The sequence below is a fragment of the Chiloscyllium punctatum genome, chromosome 4 (genome assembly GCF_047496795.1).
Source record: "Chiloscyllium punctatum isolate Juve2018m chromosome 4, sChiPun1.3, whole genome shotgun sequence".
NCBI lineage: Eukaryota > Metazoa > Chordata > Chondrichthyes > Orectolobiformes > Hemiscylliidae > Chiloscyllium > Chiloscyllium punctatum.
In genome coordinates, this window is record NC_092742.1 from 85,578,711 (window position 1) to 85,606,592 (window position 27,882).

Sequence of the window (27,882 nt, forward strand, 5' to 3'; positions counted from 1 at the left end):
TAGCATATAGTACAATAGGTGGGTGAGGGAGGGGATGAAGATGATAGGTCGGGGGGGGAGGGTGGAGTGGACAGGTAGGACAAGTCAAGGTTATGCATTTTACAGAGCAGGATTTTCTCAAAATATTTATTCCTGTTGATAGACTGTGCTTACTATTGATTTTCATTTTCAAGGGCCTACATTAAGAAGTCTATTCTCAGGTACCTCCACATTCAGGAACCTCTCCACTCAAGGACCCCAGAAATCAGGATATCTGCTCTCAGGGACCTTCACACTCAGGGGCCTTCACACTCAGGGCCCTTCACACTCAGGGGCCTTCACACTCCGGGACCTTCACACTCCGGGACATTCACACTCTGGGACATTCACACTCCGGGGTGTTCACACTCTGGGACCTTCACACTCTGGGACCTTCACACTCTGGGATGTTCACATTCTGGGACATTCACACTCCGGGGTGTTCACACTCTGGGACGTTCACACTCTGGGACGTTCACATTCAGGCACTTTCCCATTCAGGGACTTTCACACTCAGGGGACTTCACACTCAGGGGACTTCACACTCTGGGACCTTCACACTCTGGGACGTTCACACTCTGGGACATTCACACTCAGGCACTTTCCCACTCAGGGACTTTCACACTCAGAGACATGTGGACATGGGAGCTGAATGCATCTGGTAACCAGATTTGTATAATTTTCATAGTTTCTAGTATCATCTGTCACCAATGACTGTTCCATACTGTGAAACCTGGCTTCATTAAACAACATGAAGCAGGTATTTATTAGCTGATCACACCCATCAGTATGCATGTGATATCCATTGGGCAGAAAATATAAAAGTTTGAATACTCGTGTGAACAGATTCAAGAACAGCTTCTTCTCTGCTGCTAACAGACATTTGAAAGACCTCTCAGATGTTAATTCTGATCTCTCTCTCTCTCTCGCTCTTTACCTACTCTGTGGCTGTAACACTGTATTTTGCATTCTGTTCTGCTCACCTGATGCACTTTGTATTATACGATTGACCTATGCAGCACACAAAACAACACTTTTCACTGTATTTTGGTATACTTGACAACAATAAATCAAACTCATAAAATCAATGTTTAACAAGAGTCAACAGTTTACCAAAATACTTATACCTTACAATGACAAAATTTCACTGTTAAGTATGATAAATGAAAAGCCATGTATTTCCTCAAACCTTTTATTAACTTTCTAACCGAAGTGTATTCACACGAGTCCTGATTTCACTGGCCCTAAATTTCCCACCTGTCAGATGTTAGAAAATGATTTCAAATTTGATGGAAAGAGTAGAAGTAAAGAACTGTAGACTGGACAGCACTTTTAGAAAAGCTGTTGCCGATCTGATTGGTTCTCAATGACCTCTTTGTAGGGTGTACAATTCTATGGCCTGGATTATTTGTAGGATTCTGTGTATACTGCCAACTACAGAGGAACCTTGATTCCCGGAAGGACATTGATGGGAGTATTTCATTCGGTTAATCGAATTCTGGATAATCGAATGCCGGATAACATAGTTTTGCTAAGCATCGGGACCTTGTGATCTTGCCGAATAATCTAATATTTGGATAATCGAATACCAGATAATTAAGGTTCCTCTGTATATCTAAAAGCATGAACACAGGACCGCCTTCACATTCAGAGTAGATGGTAGTTTTTTGCATGAGCACTCCAATTACATCTGACACCATGCACATGGCACAACTATGAGAAAAACTCAAATGCCATTAGTTCAAAATTCAAAAATCCATAACCAAAAATAAATGATATAATAAATCACACTTTATATCACATTATCTAAGAATGTACTCAATGGCAGTGTATCTTTTATTGGTAATCACTAGATAGGTGATTGCAAAGGGAGATTGTTCATTGCCAACAATCTCAAACAATCCTTATCCAGCACCACATACTGATGGAGATAGCATCTGGACAAATACCATAGCTTCTTCAAAATCAATGGTAATTGGTCCCTGCCAAGATTAATTAGCTTCATTTGGGTAAGGTCTAGGACCTTCAAAAGACTTTAAAATTACCATCAACAGAAATTAACCTCAACCCTGTCAAGTCGTTATTTCTCAGAAAAGTCACTGCTGAATAAAACTATTGTTAAAATGCTGGGGCCCAGGACATTAATGTATAAGTGTGTTTAACTGACAGTGCCACACCACCCACTGGTACACACAAAAACCACACCATTCCTTTGTTCTCATCAGGAATCTCAACTTGAAAAAGCACATGTATAGATAACAGGTCAGAAGAAGATCAAGTTTGGCAGTGGTCCCATTTCACACTAGGGTTGAATGATCTGCCAAAACCTATTATTAATATCTGTGCGCAAAGAATGGGCACATTAGCAGGATACAAGAGGGTGGGATGTGCTCCAGGGACAAACATGAGTCAGCAACTCCAAGAGAGAAATAAAGAAATTTACAGAAGAAAAATATATTTTGCATTGATAGAATAACACACAGCTGAGAGACAAGCCATTTGGTCCAACCATTCCCTGCCAGCTTTTCATGGTCAACTCGAGCCCTTCTTCATCAGTGTTTTCAGGAAAGCATCAAGAATATTGAAGGAATTCACTGGAAATGTGCAGGAGTGAAGCTGAGGCATCAGACCGAGCAAGATGCTGACAAAGTCACAGAATGAGCAACAAGGGGAGAAACAATACTTTCTGTTAAAACCATTTTACTTCAGACCAAGTTAAAACTGCAAAAGCAAGGGTGTGAGCTTGAAGCTAGTCACACCTGGAAGTTACAAATTCCATCAGGAAGTAAGGATCGGGAGAAGCTGTCCTGATTAGAAGTTCAGCTATGAAACATGCAGACAGTGGAGCTCCACGAGTAAAGGTAAAACTCGCTGTTGGATTAGGGGAAATTTTAAATTATCAGAAAGGCTTGAGAAGGCTAGAAGTTAAGAAGAAGCCCTTAGAGGAGCTCACATGAGCGTCACCCAAAGCAAATGGACACCATGAGACACCATGAGACACCGTAGCAGTCAGGATTTCAGGGACCAGAAGGTGGTGGCTCAGTGATAATGTCATGAAGTTAGCAATCCAGATCCTCAGACTAAGGTTCTGTGAACATGGATACGGATCTCACCACAGCATATGGTAGAATTTGACTTCAATAACAACAAATCTGGAATGGAAAACTGGTCACCTAGGTAACCATTATCACTTGTAAATACCAATCTGGTTCACTAATGTCCTTTGGAGTAAGAAATCTGCCCTCTTTACTTGGTCTGACCTATATGTGACTCCACTTTCAAGGAGCTATGAACCTGCACTCCAAGGTCACTTTGTTCAACCACACTCCCCAGGACCTTACCATTAAGTGTATAAGTCCTGTCCTGATTTGCTTTTCCAAATGTAACACCTCACATTTATCTAAATTTAAATCCATCTGCTACTCCTCAGTCCATTGGCCCATCTGATCAAGATCCCATTGTACTCTGAGGTAACCTTCTTTGCTGTCCACTACACATCCAATTTTGGTGTCATCTGCAAACTTACTGACTGTACCTCCTATGTTCACATCCAAATCATTTATATAAATGATGAAAATCAGTGGACCCAGTACTGATCCTTGAGGCACTCCACTGGTCACAGGCCTCCATTTTGAAAAGCAACCTTCCACCATCACCACCCTCTGCCTTCTACCTTCGAGCCAGTTCTGTATCCAAATTGCTAGTTCACCCTGTATTCCATGAGATCTAACCTTGTGAACCAGTCTCCCATGAGGAACCTTGTCGAACGCCTTACTGAAGTCCATATAGATCACATCTACCTCTCTGCCCTCATCGATTCTCTTCATTGTTTTTTCAAAAAACTCAATCAAGTTCATGAGACATGATTTCCCACGCACAAAGCCATGCTGACTATCCCTAATCAGTTTTTGCCTTTCCAAATACATGTACATCCTGTCCTTCAGGATTCCCTCCAGCAACTTGCCCACCACCGACGTCAGGCTCACCGGTCTATAGTTCCCTAGCTTTTCCTTACCACCGTTCTTAAATAGTGGCACCACATTAGCCAACCTCCAGCTTCCGGCACCTCACCTGTGACAATAGATGATACAAATATCTCAGCAAGAGGCCCAGCAATCACTTCCCTAGCTTCACACAGAGTTCTAGGGTACACCTGATCAGGTCATGGAGATTTATCCATCAGCACCATTTCCTCTGTAATATGGACACTTTTCAAGATGTCACCATCTATTTCCCCACAGTCTGTATCTTCCATGTTCTTCTCCACAGTAAACACTGATGCAAAGACTCGTTTAATATCTTCCCCCATCTCCTGCAGCTCCACACACAGGCTGCCTTGCCTTCCTTGAGGGGCTTTATTCTCTCCCTAGTTGCCTTTTTGGCCTTAATGTATTTACAAAATGAATTTGGATTCTCCTTAACCCTATTTGCCAAAGCTATCTCATGTCTTCTTTTTGACCTCCTGATTACCCTCTTAAGTATATTCTAAGAATTTACTCAGTCTCTTCTGTAGACACCTGACATATGATTCCTTCTCTTTCTTAACTAAAACCTCAATGTCTCTAGTCATCCAGCATTCCCTATCCCGACCAGCCTTTCCTTTCACCCTGACAGGAATATACTGTCTCTGGACTCTCATTATCTCATTTCTGAAGGCTTCACATTTTCCAGCCATCTCTTTACCTGCGACTGCTTCTAATCAGCTTTTGAAAGTTCTTGCCTAACACCATCAAAATTGGCCTTTCTCCAATTTAGAACTTCAACTTTTAGAGCCAGTTTATCCTTTTCCATCACTATTTTAAATTATGGTTGCTGGCCCCAAAGTGCTCCCCTAAGAGTGGGTCAGGTTTTGTACCTTCTCCAGTAGGTACATCCACATACTGAATCAGAAAATTTTCTTGTCCATACTTAACAAATTCCTCTCCATCTAAACCCTCAACACAATGGTTATATTTGGAAAGATAAAATCCCCTACCATAATACCCCTATTATTCTTACAGATAACTGAAATCTCCATACAAATTTCTTTCTCAATTTCCTGCTGACTATTAGGGGGTCTATGATACAACCCCAATAAGGTGATCATTCCTTTCTTATTTCTTAGTTACACCCAAATAATGTCCCTGGATGTATTTCTGAGAATATCCTCCCTAAGTTCAGCAGTAATGCTATCCCTTATCAAAAACGCCATTCCCCCTCCTCTCTTGCCTCCCTTTCTATCCTTCCTGTAGCATTTGTATCCTGGAACATTAAGCTGCCAGTCCTGTCCATCCCTGAGCCATGTTTCTGTAATTGTTATGATACCCCAGTCCCATGTACCTAACCATGCCCTGAGTTCATCTGCCTTCCCTGTTAGGCCTCTTGCATTGAAATAAATGCAGTTTAATTAATCAGTCCTACATTGTTCTCTGCTTTGTCCCTGCCTGCTCGACTGTTTAACTCACTCCTTTTCCTAACAGTACCAGTCTCAAATTGATCTTTTTCCTCACTATTTCCCTGACCACTTCCCCCCCATACACACACGCCCACCCCACACCCCCAACATTACTAGTTTAAATCCTCTCGAGCAGCACTAGCAAATCTCCCTGCTAATATCCTCGGTATATTAGTCCCCTTCCAATTTAGGTGCCTACATTTTGTTTTTGGATCTATCAAAATCTTTCATGATTTTGAAGATCTCTGTTAGATTAATCCTCAGCCTTCCCTTTTCAAGATTCTTTGTTTTCCCCATTAACATTAGCATTTTCCATGGTATAAATTCACAAAAATGAAAATAGTATTTTGAAGCTCTAGAAAATGTGATTAACGAGAACCCTTATTGCAGATTTACAAAGTGCAGTGTCTTACTTTAGGGAGATACTGTGTTGATTTCCATTATTCACAGGCCTTTGGCCTTGTTTCAGCAGAAATGTTTACTGCTCCTACACAGTTTTTTTCCTTTTGCAGCTATTTATAAAGCAGTTCACATATTTATTAAGTCAGGCCATGACATTTATAGTTCTTTGCCGTGCAAAGTATGTCATTAAATAAGAGCAATCTCACTTATTTGGCAGCAGTGATGTTCTGATGAGGGCTGAAAGTCTAATGAATACCTTCATGTGGAGAAATACCATTCTGAGGAAGTGAGCAATAAATCCATCAACTTAGCAGGCGGATGAATTGATTTCTGATAGCTTTAAAGTGGATTGTTATGTAGATATCTGGAAAACAGATTTTACCCTTTCAGAATACCAAGAAAATGTGGTATTTAACTATAACATGTACAAACTGCAATTCTGTTTAATAGAGAAGCATTACCGCCCTGTAAATTTATATTACCTCCCAGTAAAATGTTTTTTCCTGTCAGCTCTCCCTGTTATAACTCTTGTTGATTCAGTAAAACATCTGTCTTTTGATTCAACATCTAACCCGATGTTAGTGAAGACAACATTGTGCTGGTAATGTCGGATAAGGACCCACTATAAATCATTTGTTATGTAAAAAAAGACTCTGCAATTTCAAAGATAAAGGATGCCCTTTAGCACATTTTCTGCAAAAAGATACCTGCAATGACTCATGCAGTGCCTCAGAGGGTGTGAGAAAGATTTAATCCAGGAATGAGGGATTTTAACATCAAGGTTAAACTGAGAAAACTGAGAATAAACTCTTTGAGCAAGGGAGATTGAAAAAGGTTTGATGAAGATGTACAAGACAACAATAGGTTTATGTAAGATGGACAAACATAAGTACTGTCTATTGGTACACGGAACAACAGGAATGGGGGAACATAGATTTAAGACTTTGGGCAAAAGACACAGATTGGTTATGAGGAAGAACTTTTTCATGTTTCATAAGAGTTTAAAGGGTTTGGTGCCAAATGCTGGAAAATGGGACTAGATTTATTTAGCATATCTGGTAGGCATAGATGAGTTGGACTGAAGGGTCTGTTTCCATGCTGTACCTCTATGACTCTAAATGGCAATGACCTATGTTATAGACCAGAACAAATCCCCTCAAAAGATATGCCAGATCTTAACTTTTTCTTATTTTTAAGGTAAATGTAAGTGCGGCATTCCAGGTGCAATTCGATTGGTTACACTACCAGATTCAAAGCAAAATACCCTTTATTCATCCACTAAAGTTGAAATACAACAAAAGAAAGAAGGAATTGGAATAACAGCTCTGTTTGAAAACTTAATAGAATAATAGATACAGTAAGTATTACTAATTAACTGTTCCAATATGGTAACATCCCATAAACACATCCTTGGAGAAAGACAAATTTCAGAAAACAGATTGTCTCATCTGCAAGACCCATAGCAGGAAGAGAACCTCCAGCTTTTTGCTGTAGCCAAGGTAGGGAAAAAATAGCTTCTAGCTCTTCAAGACCCCAACGACAGCTGCTGAATGCTAAAACAAAAAAAAATCATGGTTCTGTGGGTAGGAGCTTGACTATACCCATTCGGACATCTCCTATTCCAACTTCCAAATAAAATACATCCAGGGCTTCCCAATTTGTTTATGTTCTCATAGACGGCTCACTTCCTGTCCTCCAATCTCTCTCTAAAAGAAGCCAGGACAAAACACTTCTCTTCAAGCCACAGCATCATCATCCCTCGTTCTTACTGTGCTCAAGGGTATGAAAAGCAGAGTCAATAAATACTTTCAAAAGACAATTGGATGGATAGTTGAGGGAAGTGAACTTGAAGGAATAAAGGAATAGAGGAGGGGAATGAGATTGGTTGGATTATCCTTCTGAGAGGCAAAGACTTTGCATGGCATGTTCCATTAGGTCAGACAGCCTCTTTATGTGCTATAATAGTGACTCTATGATCATTCACTGAGTTATAACACACATGTAGGAATTATTTTATATTCAGCCCTCAAACCATAAATCGACCAAGGGTTCTGCTGTTGTTGCTTACTTCATTATTTTCTGCAAAATATTCCATAATCTCCTTCCTCCAATCCATTCCGTTTTAAGTTGTTCCCATGCTACATCTTTAACTGAGAAGCTTCAAGAAAGAGGAGGTGTGGGGAAATTACCGAAATTTGTTCCTAGAGCTCAGTCAATGAATGTATGTAGCTAGGCACACAGCCCTCAGCTCACACCTTCCACATGGTGACAGAGAATTATGGGTATAAAAACCACCATGGAAAGAAGCCATTCAGCCCATCTAGTTCATTTTACTGGTTATCTTCTACATAAATCTTGTCTACTCCGTCTATCTCGGTTCAGTCCTCTCTTGTGCATCTTTTATTCATTTTCTGTTTTGAACTACCTTCTAGTTTCCTTTACAAATCAACTAGGTTACTCAACTTTTTCCAGAGGCATTAAGTCCAATTTTATAAACATGCTTGGAGAAAGTAATTTCTTTTTGTGATTGGGTTTCTCTATTAGACTGGATTAAACATTATCATGGCCCATAGATATGTCATCTCCCACAAATGGAAACGGTCACTTCCCATCTACTCTGTCCCACCCACTCATAAAGGCAAATATTTCATCAGGTCTCTCTAATGCATTTTTTATTCTAAAGAAAAGGCCTCAACCTGTTCATTATTTCCTCAAAGCTGTGACATTATAGTTCTGCTTGCATCTTTGTAAATCTTTTTATGTCTCCAGTGCTTCTTCATCACATGCAAACCAGAACTGTGTACAAGGTTTCCAAACATGGCCTAACCAGGCTCCTGTACATGTTTAACATAAGTTCATGATTTTTGAATTTGAAACTCTTATAAAGCAATCCCATGCTTGTGAAGAAACTCAAAGGACTGTGTACAGTCATTGTGGTGTTTTGTGTCTACTTGAAACCTTAAGCTACCAACATCAATGGTCTTGAACACGTTCAAAATCTTCTGCCCAGGAGTTGGAATTACTGAAGCATTTGATGGTTGTAAAGCAATTGTGCTATTCTGGTAACTGCATAAATTGCTTGAATTTTGCTCTCGGCCATCAGCCTAGAAATGTGTTCATTTTACAGCTGCTGTTCCGATCCATTGCAAAGCAACAGTGCTTTGTGCAGTCTTGCCAGAATCCCAGTGGGAACATCAGGCTCTGTGGCCATGAAAGCTCAATGAATCTAAGTCAAAAATCAGCTACGTGGATACGTGGTGTGAATGTTCATTCCAAAATGTTCTATTGGATCCAAAGTCAGGAAAGTCGGCAGGTCTATAAAGACTCTTACAAATTCTTACAGCTGTACCATAGAAAGCATCCTACCTGGATGCATCACAGCATGGCATGGCAGCTGCTCTTCCCAAGACCGAATGAAAATATACAGAGTTGTGAATGTAGCCTAGTTCATCACACAACAAGAAACAGAAGTTGCTGGAAAAGCTCAGCAGGTCTGGCAGTATCTGTGACGAGAAATCAGTATTAACATTTTGGGTCCGGTGACTGTTTCTCAGAATAGATGGTCTTTCGAAATTGTCAGTTTATATGCAGAGGGTAGGGTGTGGGGAGGGGTAAGGAGCAAGTGATAGGTGAGGATAGAGCCCAAAGAGAGAGAGGAACAGTTGGACAGAAAAGAAGTGGATAGTGGGAGGGTGAATAGCTGTTAATGGAGACTGTCAACGGCTAACAATAGATATTGTGTAATGGCAGACTATGTGATAATAAGGTCTGGTGTAGGAGGTAGGGGCTAGGGCATGGGGGAGTTCAGGTCCTAAAATTATTGAACTCGATTTCGAGTCCAAAGGGCTGCAAGGTACCCAAGCGGAAGATGAGGTGTTGTTCTTCCAGCTTGTGCTGAGTTTCGATGGAACACTGCAGCAAGCCTGAGGCAGAGATTTTGACCAGGGACCTGCAACGTTTACTCTGATTTCTCTTCATAGATGCAGTCAGACCTGCTGAGCTTTTCCAGTAAATTCTGTTTTGTTTCTGATTTACAACATCAGAAACAACACCGTGGGCGGCACGGTGGCACAGTGGTTAGCACTGCTGCCTCGCAGCGCCGGAGACCCGGGTTCAATTCCCGCCTCAGGCGACTGACTGTGTGGAGTTTGCACGTTCTCCCCGTGTCTGCGTGGGTTTTCTCCGGGTGCTCCGGTTTCCTCCCACACTCCAAAGATGTGCAGGTCAGGTGAATTGGCCATGCTAAATTGCCCGTAGTGTTAGGTAAGGGGTAGATGTAGATGTAGGGGTATGGGTGGATTACGCTTCGGCGGGGCGGTGCGGACTTGTTGGGCCGGAGGGCCTGTTTCCACACTGTAAGTAATCTAATCTAATCTAATCTAATCTGCAGTTCTTTTGCTTTTTATATCCCATCTTGAACTTCATCTATTTTTCTTGCTGCCTTGGGAAAATAACCCACATAATCAAAGACCCCCCCCCCCCACCCCACAACCACCACCTGGCTGTACTCTCTTCAACCCTGTTCTGTCAGGCACAAGTATATAAAGGTTTGCACATACATATGAATAGATTCAAGAACAGCTTCTTCCCCGCTGTTATCAGACTTTAATATTAATATTGATCTCGCTCTGCACATTCTGGGCAGTTGTAACATGATACCCTGCACTCTGTTCTGTAACCCTGATGCATTTGTATGGTGCAATCTGTCTGTAAAGCGCGTAAGACAACACTTTCCACTGTACCTCAGTAGACGTGACAGTAGTAAGTCAAATCAATATCAATATGATATAAGGTCACCAGAGAGCTCTGGAGAACAGCAAGCCAGAGATTTCAGGGATGAACATCCTGAAGTTTTGCTTGTATGCCATTATTGATTGGAATGTATTTAAGTAAGGGTTTTACTGAGGGGAATAGTCTGTTGCTCACAAATCAGATATATTGCTGATGATTTCAGGGTAAACAATATTTGATTAGTTTTTATTTATGCCGGCAAGGGATAAAGTAATCTACTGTAATCAATAGCATAAAATGGCAAAACCAGAAACTCCACCACAAGGGAAATTGCCAGCATCAAATAAATAACTGCACTTTCAGTTTTGAGGAAGGAAAAATTGAGGCTGAATCATCCAAAGCCTCCCGTAAAACTGCTATCAAAATTCCTACTTCTGGCAAACATGCAGCTTACGACTAAGCGCTAGATTTCAACCAGCCTGAATTTAGTTATTTATCTTTAATTCACCTGTGAGGCATGGACATCACTAGCTGGGCCAGCATTTATTACCCGTCCCTAGTTGTCCTTGAGAAGGTGGTGGTGTGCTGTCTCCTTGAACTGCTGCAGTCCACCTGCTGTAGGATGGTGCACAATGCAGTGATTGACACAACTGAGTGGCTTGCCAGGCAGGTTCAGAGGGCAGCTGACAGTCACCCACCTTGCTGTGGCTCTGGAGTCACATGTAGACCAGACCAGTTGGAGGTGGCAGATTTCCTTCCCTGAAGGACATTAGTAATCCAGAGGGGTTTTTTTTCTGACAATCGTCAATGGTTTCATAGTCATCAGTAGATCCTTAATTCCAGACATTTTCTATTAAATTCAAATTCCACCATCTGCCGTGGTAGGATTCAAGTCTGGGCCCCCAGGATATCAGCTGAATTTCTGGATTTCTGAATATTTGAATCAATATCCACCAAATTATAAAAATGCAGATCACTGAACTTTTCATGCCCAACATTACCCATTTCAATGCACAAAAAGACACTTAATATGGACATTTCTCCACAAGTGGCAATGAGGATCGTTTCCCGCCAGTTTTCCAACCAATAGTGCGATCCCTGTCATCCAACCCAACGTCCTCATTACTGTGTACGGAGTTGCAATGGTGCTGAAATCTGCTGGAAGGAAGTAAATCAGGATTGTTGTTTTTAAATCCACAAGAGTTTCTGTTTTATGTTGCATTTTTATTAAACTTTTTGTCCTCAACAATATTAATTATTCAGCCAATTTCCCAAGAGTATCCCGATGAATTAATTTTCCTTCATTTGGCAAAAGCAGCGGCAATAATGAACAAATTATGGAGTGTAATAGCATCACCCTTTATCAATTGCTGTAACATGTTTCTTCTAATCATTGGTCATTTAAAACTGTATTAACTGCAGCACAGACTTAAGGATGTCGAATTCTCTGATAAGACATTAATTTGCTCATGGAGCATTAGTCCTCAGTCAATCAGTCCTCTGTTACGGCCTCACCTTCATTCCCCTACACTCACGGATCAATGAATTTAACATGTGTTGTGACATCGAACACGTCTTCCGCTGCCTCCGTCTCCATGCTTACTTTTTCCATCATGAATGGACTAAAAAGAAAACTGAGTGCATATATGCCTGTGAAAAATATGGAAAATCATTGTCAACAAGGAAATCATCAAGGTATAGACAATCAGGTAATTTTAACATAATGCAAATGGAGGGAACAGAACAGAATTGAAATGGCTACCTGTTTAATACCCTCAGAGTACCCCTTCTCCCGCCTCCAACACACACCATCCACCTGGACACTCTGTGCTGGTCTGTTACTGCCCTCGATCTCCTCATTTCCAAATGCCACCGTGACACTGACCCCCTCAACCTGTCCACCCCCCCTCACCCGCTCCAATCTCTCATCCTCGCAACGTGCACCCCTCCACTCCCTCTGCTCCAACCCCAACCTCACCATCAAATCTGCAGACAGTGGGGAGGGGGGTGGGTGGGGGGAGGGGGGTTGGCAGGTGCAGTGATAGTTTGGTGCACCAATTTCTTCACCATTGAAGACAGGTGCCAACTCACAGACACCTCCTCCTACTGACCCCCTCGACCACGACTTCACCTCCCATCACCAAACCATCATCTCCCAGGCCATTCACAACCTCATCACCTCTGGGGATCTCCCATCCACATCCTCCAACCTCATAGTCCAGGAATCACCACACCACCCAATTCTACCTCTTACCCAAAATTCACAAACCTGACTGCCCCAGTTGACCCATTGTCGTGGCCTACTCCTGCCCCACTGAACTTATCTCCTCATACCTTGATACTGTCCTGTCCCCCTTGGTCCAGGAACTCCCCACCTACATTCAAGACACCACTCACACCCTCCACCTTCTCCAGGACTTTCATTTCCCAGGCCCCCACCTTCACCTTCACCATGGGCATCTAGTCCCTGTACATATGCATCCGTAATGATGAAGGCCTCCAAGCCCTCTGTTTCTTCCTCTCACACCAACCCTACAGTACCATTCCACCGACACACTCATTCAATTGGCTGAACTGGTCCTGAGAAAGTGAGGACTGCAGATGCTGGAGATCAGAGCTGAAAAATGTGATTCTTGAAGAAGGGCTTATGCCTGAAACGTCGATTCTCCTGCTCCTTGGATGCTGCCTGACCTGCTGCGCTTTTCCAGCAACACATTTTTCAGTTCTGAACTGGTCCTCACCTACAACAATTTCTCCTTCCAATCCTCTCCTCCAGACCAAAGGGATAGACATGGGTACCCACATGGGCCCCAGCTATGCCTGATTCTTTTTCGGGTATGTGGAACAGTCCATCTTCCACAGCTACACTGGTACCATTCTCCGCCTTTTCGTCCACTACATCAATGACTATATCAGCACCACTTCGTGCTCCCACAAGGAGGTTGAACAGTTCATCAACTTCACTAACACTTTCCATCTCAACCTCAAGTTCACCTGGACCATCTTGGACACCTCCCTCCTCTTCCTGGACCTCTCCACCTCCATTTCCAGTGACTAACTCAACACAGACATTTACTACAAACCTACCTGGATGACATATCCTCCCACCCTGCCTCCTGTATTCCTTATTCCCAATTCCTTTCCCTCTGCTGTATCTGCTCCCAGGAGGACCAATTCCAGCCTAGAACATCCCAGATGGCCTCCTTCTTCAAAGACTACAAGTTCTCCTGCCATGTGGTCGATGATGTTATCTAGCACACCTCTTCCACTTCCTGCACCTCCATCCTTGAACACCACCTATCCGATCGCAACAAGAACAGGAATCCCCTGGTGCTCATCTTCCACCTCGCCAACATCCATTTACACCACATCATTCTCTGCCATTTCTGCTGCCTTCAAAGATGCCCCACCACCAGGGCTATATTTCCCTCCCCACCCCTATCTGGGTTCCCGAGAGACCATTTCCTCTGCAACTCCCTTATCAGGCCCATGCCTCCCCACCCCCCCCCCCCGCCCCCACCAACCCACCCTTCACTCACGGCACCTTCCCCTGCCACCGCAGGAATTGCGAAACCTGCACCACACCTCCCCCCTCACCTCCATCCCAGACACCAAAGAATCCTTCCACATCTGACAGAAATTTAACTGTAGTCCCACATACCTCATCTACTGTGTCCATTGCTCCCAATGTGGTCACCTTTACATTGGGGAGACAGGACACCAACTTGTGGAATTTTTCAGAGAGCATTTCCAGGACACACACTCTAAATAACCCCACCGCCCAGTGACCGAACACCTCAACTTCCCATCTCACTCTGCCAAGGACATGCAAGTCCTGGGCGCCTCTATAGCCAAACCCTAATCACCCGATGCCTCGAGGAAGAACGCCTCACCTTCCACCTTGGGACACTCCAACCACACAGGATCAATGTGGATTTCACCAGTTTCCGCATTACCCCTCCCCCCACCTTATCCCAGATCCAACCTTCCAACTCAGCACCACCCTCTTGAACTGTCCTACCTGTCCATCGTCCTTCCCACCCAACTGCTTCATCCTCCTCTCCAACCCATTATCTTCTCCTCCATCTACCTATCACATTCCCAGCTACCCTCCCCCCAGCCCCCGTCCCCCCACCCCCATTTATCTCTCAGCCCCCTTGGGCCATAAGCATCATTCCTGATGAAGAGCTCGAAACATCAATTCTCCTGCTCCTCGGATGATGCCTGACTCACTGTGCTTTTCCAGCACCACACTCAACTCTGATCTCCAGCATTTTCAGTCCTCACTTTCTCCCTCATGAGGCATTAGTCAAAGTATACAAAAATTTAAATTTATGAATTAGACTTGAAAAGTGACTGAATAATGGATCTGGCAGGTGCAATGTCGTGTGAAATCATTACTTTGCTTTGAAGCATAACATCAAAATGACGCTCCATATGTTTCTCAAATAAAATGGACAGCCACAATCAGCATCACTTCAGACCTCGGTGATCCCTACGTCCGTATAATCACATTGCTGTTAACGTTAGTTTATCTCCATTGAAAATGTTCTTATCCACTCATGATTATTAATTCATTGAAGGCTACACTTTATTTCTCCAAGATAAGAGTTTGTTTTCATTTTAGCTCTGAACCATTACACATCCATCACCAGCAGGGCACACCTATAAAATGCAGTATTTTGGACAGTGTAACTCCCTCAGTGACCAACTGACTGCAAATTGATTTGACCCGAAGATAGTTTGGCACAGAGTCTTACATGTAATTTTTTTTTCTCGCCCTGAAGGGCAGAAATCCAAAGCTATTGCAATTGCTGTGGAGTTTTAACAATCTGATTCCACGTTCCCCTGAACCATCGTTTAACAGATAAATGCATATCTTGTAGTACTCAGCTACAAGGTAGGACTGCCAACTCCAGTTGGAGGCAATGCCTGAAGATCTAATCATGTGTCACTACTGCCTGTTCACATAATCAAATATTTATCTGAATCTCGTGCACTAAATTGCAATCTTGATCTCAATGACTTATGATGAGACCATCCATGGTCTAAAAGTCCTCAGTTCAAGAACCAGCTTTCTCCTTGCTTCATCGAATCAGAATATAGTTCACCAGTGGAAATGATATTTCACAGAGTAATACCCCTAGGTTTCATTCATCCCACGAACGACTTCTCCTCGCTCAGTGCCATGACCATTTACCGCATTGCTGTTGATGACGCTTCACCTGTGGAAAATGTTGGTTCCCACTGGTTTCCAAATCCATATTTCCACAAGCTCCCATTCCTATACTCTTCTAGCCCTGAATTCCCAAGTCCCTAATCAACTGATCTTCCATTATCTCACTTTCACCAGATTTGCAGCCAGAGGTCCAGTCTATGAGATGGAGCTGAATGATATCTGTGGAGCTAAACTGTGCCTGGACCTCTCCACATGGTAGCTTTGCTGCCACCAATGTACTATACATATCAAAATCTACAAGATCGACTTGGTCTAGTGTAGTAAAGAAAAACCACTTCTGATCTAACTAAATAGGGACTTGGATTGAACAAGAAGTAGTTTATTGTATGTTACAGGCTGCGTTGACATCATAGGCATGATGATAAATGTAAGAAGCTTGACTCCATCCAGATATAAATCAGCATGCTTGATTCGCACCCCATCTACCGTGTTCAATGTTCACTCTCTTAACTGTGTACTGTCTCCATAATTCATTGTAATATTTACTCTATCAGCACTTTTAAAACCCACAACTCTACCACATAGAAGATAAAGGGCATGGGATATCACCACCTGCACGTTTCCCTCCAAGTAACATAACACACTCAGTTGGAAGTATATATCTGTTCTTCCACTGTTGATGAGTCAAAATCCTGGAACGCCCTTCCTTAATCTTACTATGGTGTCCCTACACCACAAGGCTGAAATGGTTTAAGATGGCAGCTCATCACCTTTCTACAGATGTTATGGACGAGCAATAAGCCCTGGCCCAGCACATGAATAAAAGAGCAAATTACAGAAACAATGTGCCGAATCTGAATAGTAGATCGCACTCCTTAGAGCTGTTCTGTCCATAAATTCATATGACATCATCCTAGTTCTTGTCACATTCCTCAGTATTAACTGTTTTTGACCCATAATCTACACCATCTTTCTTTTAACCACTACTACTATTACATAATTATATATATAATTATAATTATGTATACCATTGCCTCACTTATCTCACTTTTTAGATGAGAATCAATCTAAACATCATGTCATTGACACAGGGGGCTAACACCTTCAACATATTGTCTAGCTAACATCAATTGTTACAGTTAACCTGAGAATGCAACTTTTAAAAAAAAGTTTTGTGATTAAAAAAAAGAAGTGAAATTATCATGGTATTCGAACAGATGAAAGACTCAACAGACCATCAAGGTATTCTTCAATGTATAATTTCAGTTACATCACACTGTAAACTTTTGCTATAAATTCTGTGCCTTACAATTGTGTCCTCCACAATCCCCTGATGAAGGAGAGACACTCTGAAAGCTAGTGTGCTTCCAATTAAACCTGTTGGACTATAACCTGGTGTGTGATTTTTAACTTTGTACACCCGATCAGGTCGTGGAGATTTATCCACCTTTATGCATTTCAAGACATCCAGCACTTCCTCCTCTGTAATATGGACATTTTGCAAGGTGTCACCATTTATTTCCCTACAGTCTATATCTTCCATATCCTTTTCCACAGTAAATACTGATGCAAAATACTCATTTAGTATCTCCTCCATTTTCTGCGGCTCTACACATAGGCTGCCTTGCTGATCTTTGAGGGGCCCTATTCTCTCCGTAGTTACCCTTTTATCCTTAACGTATTTGTAAAAACCCTTTGGATTCTCCTTAATCCTATTTGCCAAAGTTATCTCATGTCCGCTTTTGGCCTCCTGATTTCCCTCTTAAATATACTCCTACTGCCTTTATGGTTTTCTAAGGATTCATTTGTTCTATCCTGTCTACACCTTACATATGTTTCCTTCTTTTTCTTAACAAAACCCTCAATTTCTAAACTACCAGCCTTCCCTTTCACCCTAACAGGAATATACTTTCTCTGGATTCTCGTTATCTCACTTCTGAAGGCTTCCCATTTTCCAGCCATCCTTTACCTGCGAACATCCGCCCCCAATCTGTCAAAATTGGCCTTTCTCCAGTTTAGAACTTCAACTTTTAGATCTGGTCTATCCTTTTCCATCACTATTTTAAAAATAATAGAATTATGGTCGCTGGCCCCAAAGTGCTCCCCCACTGACACCTCAGTCACCTGCCCTGCCTTATTTCCCAAGAGTAGATCAGATTTTACACCTTCTCTAGTAGGTACATTCACATACTGAATCAGAAAATTTTCTTGTACATACTTAACAAATTCCTCTCCATCTAAACCCTTAACACTATGACAGCCCCAGTCTATGTTTGGAAAGTTAAAATCCCCTACCATAACCACCCTATTATTCTTGCAGATAATTGAGATCTCCTTACAAGTTTGTTTCTCAATTTCCCTCTGACTATTAGGGGTCTATAATACAATCCCAATGAGGTAATCATCCCTTTCTTCTTTCTCTGTTCCACCCAAATAACTTCCTTGGATGTATTTCCAGGAATATCCTCCCTCAGCACAGCTGTAAAGCTATCCCTTATCAAAAATGCCACTCCCCCTCCTCTCTTGCCTCCCTTTCTATCCTTCCTGTAGCATTTGTATCCTGGAACATTAAGCTGCCAGTCCTGACCATCCCTGAGCCATGTTTCTGTAATTGCTGTAATATCCCAGTCCCATGTTCCTAATCCATGCCCTGAGTTCATCTGCCTTCCCTGTTAGGCCCCTTGCATTGAAATAAATGCAGTTTAATTTATTAGTCCTACCTTGTCCCTGCCTGCCCTGACTGTTTGACTCACTTCTGTTCTCAACTGTACCAGTCTCAGATTGATCTCTTTCTTCACTATCTCCCTGGGTACACCCCCCCCCACCACCGCCCCTCCACCCTCTCCACCTTGCTAGTTTAAATCCTCCTGAGCAGCTCGAGCAAATCTCCCTGCCAGTATATTAGTCCCTTCCAATTTAGGTGCAATCCGTCCTTCTCGTACAGGTTACTTCTACCCCAAAAGAGATTCCACTGATCCAAAAATGTGAATCCTTCTCCCATACACCAGTTCCTCAGCCACACATTCATCTGCTCTATCCTTCTATTCCTGCCCTCACTAGCTCATAGCACCGGGAGTAATCCAGATATTACTACTCTCGAGGACCCCTTTTTTAAAATTCCTGCCTAACCCTCTGTAATCTCCCTTCAGAATCTCAACCTTTTCCCTTCCTATGTCAGTGGTTCCAATGTTGACAATGACCTCTTGCTGGCTCCTCTCCCCCTTGAGAAGATTCTGCACCCTCTCTGAGATATCCTTGATCCTAGCACCAGGGAGGCAACACACCATTCTGATTTATCGCTGCTGGCCACAGAAATATCTATCTGTACCTCAGACTACAGAATCCCCTAACACAATTGATCTCTTGGAACCCGATGTACCCCTCATTGCATTAGAGCCAGTCTCTCAGTACCAGAAACTTGGCTGTTTGTGCTACATTCTGCTGAGAACCCATCATCCCTACATTTTCCAAAACAGCATACTTGTTTGAAATGGTGATAGCCACAGAAGACTCCTGCACTAGCTACCTACCTCTCTTACCTTTCTTGGAGTTAACCCATCTATGTGACTGTATCTGAGACATTCCCCCTTTCCTATCACATACTGTTGCTGTTGCAAATTCCTCATTGCCTCTAACTGTCTCTCTGATAAGATTCACAACCAAGAGCATTTATTGTGGATATAATCCGCAGTAACCCTTAAACTCTCTTTAATCTCCCACATCTGTCAAGAAGCACATATCACTCTACTAAAGGCCATTTTTGCTCCTTCACAATCTACAGACCCAGAAAATAACACTGTCTTATTCCTCTACAAAACCCAGGTTAAATTAAGAATTATGGCTTATTTTTTAAGTTTAATCAAGAGTCATATCTCAAAAAACATATTATCAAGAAATAACCCACTGTACTCACTACTGCAGACTTTCTGTAGGCCACACTTAAAACAATTCACTTATCTGATTCTGTGCTGTGAACCTCGCCTAAACAGTCCCTCCAAGATCAGTTGTGAATTTCACTGTTTGTTAATTTTGCCAGATGCAAGGAAAGAGAAATTGCTGGCAACATTTATTTTTGGAGAGAAAACAGAGTTAATGTTTTGAGTCCAGTGACTCTTCATCAGATTGAAAATGTTAATCTGCTTTCTCCCCACAATTCTGTTTTTGTTTTTTATCTTTGTTTTATTTTAATGTCTTCCATGGACTTGTGTGTACTATACCACTGCTTTTTGTCATTTTTATAAATGACTTGGACGCAGGCATAGGTGGATGGATTAGTAAGTTTGCTGATGACACTAAAGTCGGTGGAGTAGTGGACAGTGTGGAAGAATGTTGCAGGTTGCAGGGGGACTTGGATAAACTGCAGAATTGGGCTGAGAGGTGACAAATGGAGTTCAATGCAGCTAAGTGTGAGTTGATTCACTTTGGTAAGAATAACAGGAAGGCAGAATACTGGGTCAATGAAAAGATTCTTGGTAGTGTGGATGTGCAGAGGAATCTTGGAGTCCACGTACATAGATCCCTGAACGTTGCCACCCACATTGATAGTGACGTTAAGAAGCCACACGGTATGTTAAGTTTTATTGATAGAGCGATTGAGTTCTGGAGCCATAATATCATGCTGCGACTATACAAAATGCTAGTGCAGCTGCACTTAGAATATTGTGTACAGTTCTAGTCGCCCCATTACAGGAAGGATGTGGAAACATTGGAAACAGTGCAGAGGAGATTTACCAAGATGTTGCCTGGTCAGGAGGGAAGGTCTTATGAGGCAAGGCTGAGAGATTTGGTTCTGTTCTCATTGGAGAGAAGAAGGCGAAGATGGGATTTGATAGAGACATACAAGAGGATCAGAGGATTAGATAGGGTAGAGAGTGAAAGTCTTTTTCCTTGGATGATGATGTCAGCTTATACGAGGGGGCATAGCTACAAACTGAAGGCTGATAGATTTAAGACAGATATCAGAGCCATGTTCTTTACTCAGAGAGTTGTAACGGCATGGAATGCCCTGCCTGCCAATGTAGTTAACTCAGCCACATTAGGGACATTTAAACAATCTTTGGATAAGCACATGGATGATGACTGCATTGTGTTGGGGGATGGGCTTAGATTAGTTCACAGGTCGGCGCAACATCGAGGGCCGAAGGGCCTGTTCCGCGCTGTATTGTTCTATGTTCCATATCTTAATCTATGTCAGCAGACTTTAGTTTCAATCTGCAAGTAAATCTGTACTGAACAACCTAGCCTTTTTACTTGCTGATTATTTTGGACTCTTGATTTGCTTTCAGTGATTGTATTATTGGTGAAACCAACACTTCTTCAGTTCCGTTATTTTGAGGAAGCTTTTTCCTTGGTTTTGATCTTTGTCACAATTATGTAGGATTTATTGTGGAAGGTAAATAAATGAAGGTAAATATTCTGCTTCAACTAGTCTCTTCCAAAATACCTCAGCACTTTACATCACAACTGGATGACTTAACTATTTGTTCACACTGCTATGCTCTGTTTCACACTGAGTTATATCAGTTATAGAATTGTCAGTTGATTCAGTTGGAGCGTGCTGCTCACTGGATCTCTCATTGCTTGTGTTTCTTCATAAGTCTTGCTGGATCCATAGTCTGAATTCTCTGTGGTGTTGACAGCATTGGGAACCATTCCTACCAAACCAGTACAGTCACAGGTTCCCACCTTATTAAGCATATGAAACATTTTTTTTTCCTGCTAGTTACAAAACCCACAGAAGCTGCTGTTAGAATTAGAATTCAACCGATAATCCTGGAATATTAAGCTTTTCTCAGTAATGGCAGTCATCAATTTTTTCATTCATTGATAGGATGTGGACATCGCTGGCTAGCCCAACTCTCATATCCCTTGATAATGATCTGCTTCCTTGAACCACTCCATTCCACATGGATTGTCCCACAACGCTGTTAAGGAGAGGTTTTCGGAAGTTTGACCCAGAAACAGTGAAGATAGATTTCCAAGTCAGGATGGTGAGTCGCTTGAAAGGGAACTTTCAGATGGTGGTGCCTCCATGTATGTACTGCCCCTTGTCTTCCTTGATGAAAGTGATCATGACTTTGGAAGGTGCTATCTCAGCATGCTTGGTGAATGTCTGCAATGAATCTTGTAATTACTACATACTGCTGTTCTTGGCGGAAGGAGTGGATGTTTGTGGATGTGCTGCTAACCAAGTAGGCTGCACTGTTCTGGATGGTGTCAAGATGCTGGAGTGTTGGTGGTACTGCACCCATCCAGGCAAGCGGGGAGTACTCCATCACACTCTTCACTTTTATCTTGTAGATGATGGACAGGCTTTAGGGAGTCAGGAGATGAGTTACTCACCACGGCATTCCTAGCCTTTGACCTGCTTTTTTTGTAATGAACCTGTCTGGTTCATTAATGTTCTTTAGGGTAAAAAGTTGGCTGGCCTTCATATGGCACCGATCCAGCAGCAATGTGGTTGATACCTAACTGCCCTCTGGCCACTCACTCCAATTGTAATTGGGGATGAGCAACAATGCTGGTATTGCCAACGATGCCCACATTCAATAAAATAAATAAATCAATAAAACTCCCTAGTCTTCTTGCACTCTCTCCCTTTCTTATGAAGGGCCTGTTTCCACACTGTAAGTAATCTAAAATCTAAATCTAATCTTTTCTGAAGTATGCCAATTTCACAGTTTACCTGATTTTACAGCATCAGACCAGTGCTCCACCCCCAAAATAATTGTACAATTTCAGTATCTGAATGTTTAAAATAAGTGTTATTAAACCTTGTTGTGATTGCTGCTACTTGATTAACAATTGCAATATCTGGGCATATGACAGAGGGAGATTCAAATTACTGACTTTGAAGGGTGTTGGAGTCAGTGCTTAGGTTAGGAGCCTCAATTCCAGGGAACCCTTAGTTCTTATGGAAAACTTGGGAACCGAGCATGCAGTTTAGATAAATCTCCAATGCTGCAGAAGAACTGTAATGAATCAGCCCTAATCTCACCCCAGTCATTGCAGGAACCTTAGGCTAAGGAGAGGAAAATAAGACCTGGCTTCGAAATGATTGTGTATTCAAGTCCTACTTCAGAGTCCAGAGGCTAAAAGTCTTGACTGACACAACTGTGCAGTGCTGAGGGAGTGCTGCATTGTCAGAATGGCCTTCTTTCTCATTTGTTTCTGCTCTAAACAACATGGCAATACAGAAGTATTGTTCTGGCTGTGGGGACAAAACACAAAATCAAAGTGAAGGCAAGGCAAAGCAAAGGTACTGTGAAGATCTATGTCTGCTTAAAATGAGTAAGCATTAAGCCAGCAAGGAAGAATTGCCAGGATGCACCGTAGTCCAACCCATGAACTGAGTGCTGGATTTTGCAAGCAAAGTGTCCTTGCAGCAACATTTCAATGAGAGGTGCTGCTATGGTCCAAAATGCAGCGTTCAAGTGCAGAACCGCATTGTATGTGGATCAGTGATGTACCATGATGATGCGGTGAGACTGATACATTTCAGGTGTCAATGCCCATGATTGGGGGTGTGTCCAGTGCTCTGAGGCAATGATGCCGTGTGTATAAAATGAAGGTGTGGAGGAGAAAGCAGCAAGCTGGACTCATCAGACAACCACTCTGACTCTCAAGTGGGGAATTCCAAGCTTTAAGTTTCTATCTGGCAGGTGGGAGAATGGGAGCCTGCATGTTATTGAGATGTTAATGCATGCCAGTCAGCCTCCTACTTCTCACTAGCAAGAACTGGGTCTCACTGTTAAACATTTGGCTGGAAAATGGGACTTCTTGTGATTGATGAACATCTCAACATCTAGTCTCTATGGCTTGAGAGCTAGTACTGAGCAACCATCCTGTAAAAAATAATGCACTGACGGAATAAAATAAATGAACACCAATTGCAAATGATTCATCTATTGATGTGACTGACCACTCAAATGCTTTGTTGAACTAGTCTGTTGTTAATATGTAACCGTGAAGGAGAAATTATTTTTAGATCCAAAAATCTGAAATATTCATGATGTAAACATTGTTCCATTTTATGATGTCGTATATTGACATTTGATGGCTGGGGACCTCTGAATGCAAGAGTCAGTATTCTAATGCCAAAGTGCCACTTAGTCTCAGAAATGACACATCAAGTGAGCTTGCACTGTGAAATCAAATACGTACTTCAAATTTTCACATCATCTGGTGATTATACAATGCAATGCCTTTGGGTAATATTTGCCTGAAAAACCTAATTCACCAATTTTGGTGTTAATACTATTTCTTATTTGAATGTTAAGCATCTGTATGTAATTATCCCACTTTAAAACTTAAGTACCCCTGTCTTTTTGACAAAAGATTCATAACTCTTCATTATCTCCATGCCTATAGTTTTTGAAGGATTTCTTTTGCATTAAACAATATCATTGAATTGCTGATTGCTTGGTTCTCCTGCCTGCAGCAGTTATAATGTATTTTCATTAATGAGCTGCTGTGTGGACCTCAATTATCGAGGTCACTCAGCCAGAATGGGATGGTTACAGATTAAATTCTTTGGTTGGGATGTTGCCATTCTCAGGTACTTCTTGATGTTGGGTCCCCTTGTAAGTCTTGGGTCCAGGTGGGAGTGCAGCAATGTCGCAGTTACAAACTTCCTTGTGGCAGCCAATTCAGAAGTTGCTGCTGGAGCCAAAATCCAATTGACAACCACAGGCTTCTTCTCCACATTGCTGTGCCAATCAGAAAGTTAACTGCTCTGTACCTTCAGCAGCACCATCGGTAGTGGTGGCCATTGCTGGAACTGCAAAGGCAATGAGATGCTCCCATGTGAGGCACTTTACAAAGAAAACATCAAATTGCTTTGTATTCCCTGAGCTAGGTAGACACATTGCTGCAGCAGGAAGCGTTGATCCTCTGTGATGGCATTGGGAACTCAGGATTGACCATTGCCACCAGATGTCTCCTTCTTCAGGGCATGAAATCCCTGAGAAACCAAGGCTAACCCCCATTTGGGAAGCAGCTTTGAGGCCACCTCTATCCAGCTGGCAATCTCTCCACATGGTGGAAGACTACATGATTGACAGCAAACTGCTGAAGACTCAGAAAGTGGTCATCAAGTGGCCTTTTCATTTTGCAAATTGGCTATGTGCCCCCCAATCAGCCAATGGCCAAGCCATGGCCTTTTTCACTACTAGGAATATGCACTGGTGATGTAAACACATTTGGTTCCCTTGCCTGTGCCTATTGCCTCCATGGTCTTGATCATCCTGTCTCCTAGCCCATCTCCTCCAGTAAAGACCCAGCCCTCACATGCCAACAGTGGCTCAGTGGTTAGCACTGCTGCCTCACAGCACCAGGGTCCAGGTTCGATTCCAGCCTCGGGTGACTGTCTGTGTGGAGTTTGCACATTCTCCCTGTGTCTGCGTGGGTTTCCTCCGGGTGCTCCGGTTTCCTCCCACAGTCCAAAGATGTGCAGGTCAGGTGAATTGGCCATGCTAAATTGCCACATAGTGTAAGGTCAATTAGTCAGAGGGAAATGGGTCTGGATGGGTTACTCTTCAGAGGGTAGATGTGGACTAGTTGGGCCAAAGGGCCTGTTTCCACACAGTAGGGAATCTAATCTAATCTAATCTAAAATTGCTCTCAATCCCTCTGTGCTAGGGATTTACTTGGAAATATCAGCAAGCTTTCCAGTCCTGATCACTGTCCAATGATCCAGCTTAAAAAAAATTCTTGAGTCAATCTTTCTTCGATTTTATCGTGGAATGTGGTAAGAACAGCAGATTTCCTTCATTAAAGACAATTAATGTTAGCATTGCTGGTTTCATGGTCACTACCAGTTTTCAATTCCAGATATTTTCATTGTTCCCAGAACATTAGCTTGCATTACGGGACCAGTGACATTATCAGCATGCCACCATCTCCTCATGCATTTGGGGAAGGTTGGGAAAACTATGTAGGTGGATAAATCTCCTGGTCCTGACCAAATATATGCAAGAGGCTAGGGAAGAAATTGTGGGGGGCCTGTTTGATCGTTAACCACAGGTGAGGTCCCGGAAGACTGGAGAGTAGCCAATGTTGCGCCATTATGCTGGAAGGGCTGCAAAGGAAAGCCTGAGAACCATAGACCAGTAAGCTTAACATCTGTGGTGGGTAAGTTACATGAGAATATTCTGAGGGATAAGATATACATGCATTTGGAAAGAGAGGGTTTGATTAGGAATAGTCAGCACGGCTTTTTGAGTGAGAGGTAATGCCTCACAAATTTGTTACAGTTCTTTGATAAAGTGACCAGGAAGGTTGATGAGGGCAGGGCAATAAACATAGTCTCAGTAAGGCCTTTAATAAGGTTCCACATGGCAGGCTGCTCTGAAAGGTTAGATTGCATGGAATCCAGGGCGAGCTGGAAAATTGGATACACAATTGGCTTGATGGTAGGAAGCAGAGGGTAATAGTGGAAGGATGCTTGTCAGACTGGAGCCCTGTGATGAGTGGAGTGCCTAAGGGGCCACTGCTGGGCCCATTACTGTTTGTTATCTATATCAATGATTTGGATGAGAATGTACAAGGCATGATTAGTAAGTTTGCTGATGACACTGAAATAGGCAGCATTGTGGACAGTGTGGAAGGTGCTCAGAAACTGCAGCAGGCCCTTGATCAGCTGGGAAAGTGGACCAAGAAATAGCAAATGGAATTAATATAGATAAGTATGAGGTCTTGCATTTTGTAAAGTCAAATCAAGGTGGGAGTTTTATAGCGAATAGTAGGGCCTTAAGTAGTGTTGTGGAACAGAGGGACCTTAGAGTTCAGGTTCACAGTTCTCTGAAAGTGGCATCATAAGTAGACAGGACAGTAGAAGAAGGCTTTTGGCACACTGGCCTTCATCAGTCAGGGCACTAAGTATAGAAGTTGGAAAGTTATGTTGCAATTACAGGTTTGGCCACCCTTGGAGTATTGTGTTCAGTTTTGGTCACCTTGCTCTAGGAAGGATGGTATTAAACTGGAAAGAGTGCAAAAGAAATTTACAAGTAAGTTGCCTGGACTCAATGGTCTGAGTTATAGGGAGAGGTTGGACAAGCGAGGACTTTTTTTTCTATAGAGCATAGGCAACTGAGGAAGGATCTTATAGAGGTGCATAAGATCATGAGAGACATGATAGGTGAATGCACTCAGTCTTTTTCTCAGGGTTGGGGAATCAAAGGCTAGAGGGCATCAGTTTAAGGTTAGAGGGGAAAGAATAAAAGGGGACCTGAGGGACAACTTTATTTACACAGAGGGTGGTACACATGTGGATTGAGCTGCCAGCAGAAGTGGTTGAGGCGGGTACATTAACAACGTTTGAAAGGCATTTGGACAAATTCATGGATAGAAAAGGATTAGAAGGAGTGCAGGGAAATGGGGTTAATGTGGACAGACATTTTGGTGAACATGGACCAGTTTGGGCCAAAGGGCCTGAGCCTGTGTTGTGGGACTGTATGACTCTCTATGAGATGAAGATTTGTATGAAAGAGTTACATTATTGTAGTGCTAAAGGACAGCTGATACTGTCAACTGTGTTACAGTAACACTCAGTTCCTTTAAGAGAGAAGTGATCAAACTTGTGAGATGGAAAATGTCAAAAAGAAAATTGGGAGTGTTGGCAAATGTTTGTTAAATGTCAGTTATTAAACGCATTACAACAAAAATAATATTGTTCTCCTTCCAAACCACAGTAGGTTTAAAATAGTTCTGCATGTACTGTATACTGTGCCCATTCAACCAGAAACTTAAACACATCAACAAGAGATGTAGGAAGGCTTGCCCTTTAGTCAACTTTATGAGAGAAATCAAACCCTCCTGCGTTGCTTTTCTTTGATTCTCACCAATCTGCTGTTTGTTCTTCTGGGTTGTCAGTTCTGGTTGTAGGTAAGTATGATTAAACATTCCAACTCAAACACTCTGCATCTGATCAAACATCTCTTTGTCCAACTTGCAATACTGAATCATTGAATGGTTATAACTCAAAGGAGGCCATTTTGCCCATCAGTGTGTGGCAGCTGCCGATAAGATTAATTTAACTGGTTGCACTCCCTCACCCTTTCCCCAAGGGTTTATAATTTCCTATTTTCAGTTGGTTATGCATTTTCCTTTTTAGAGTAAC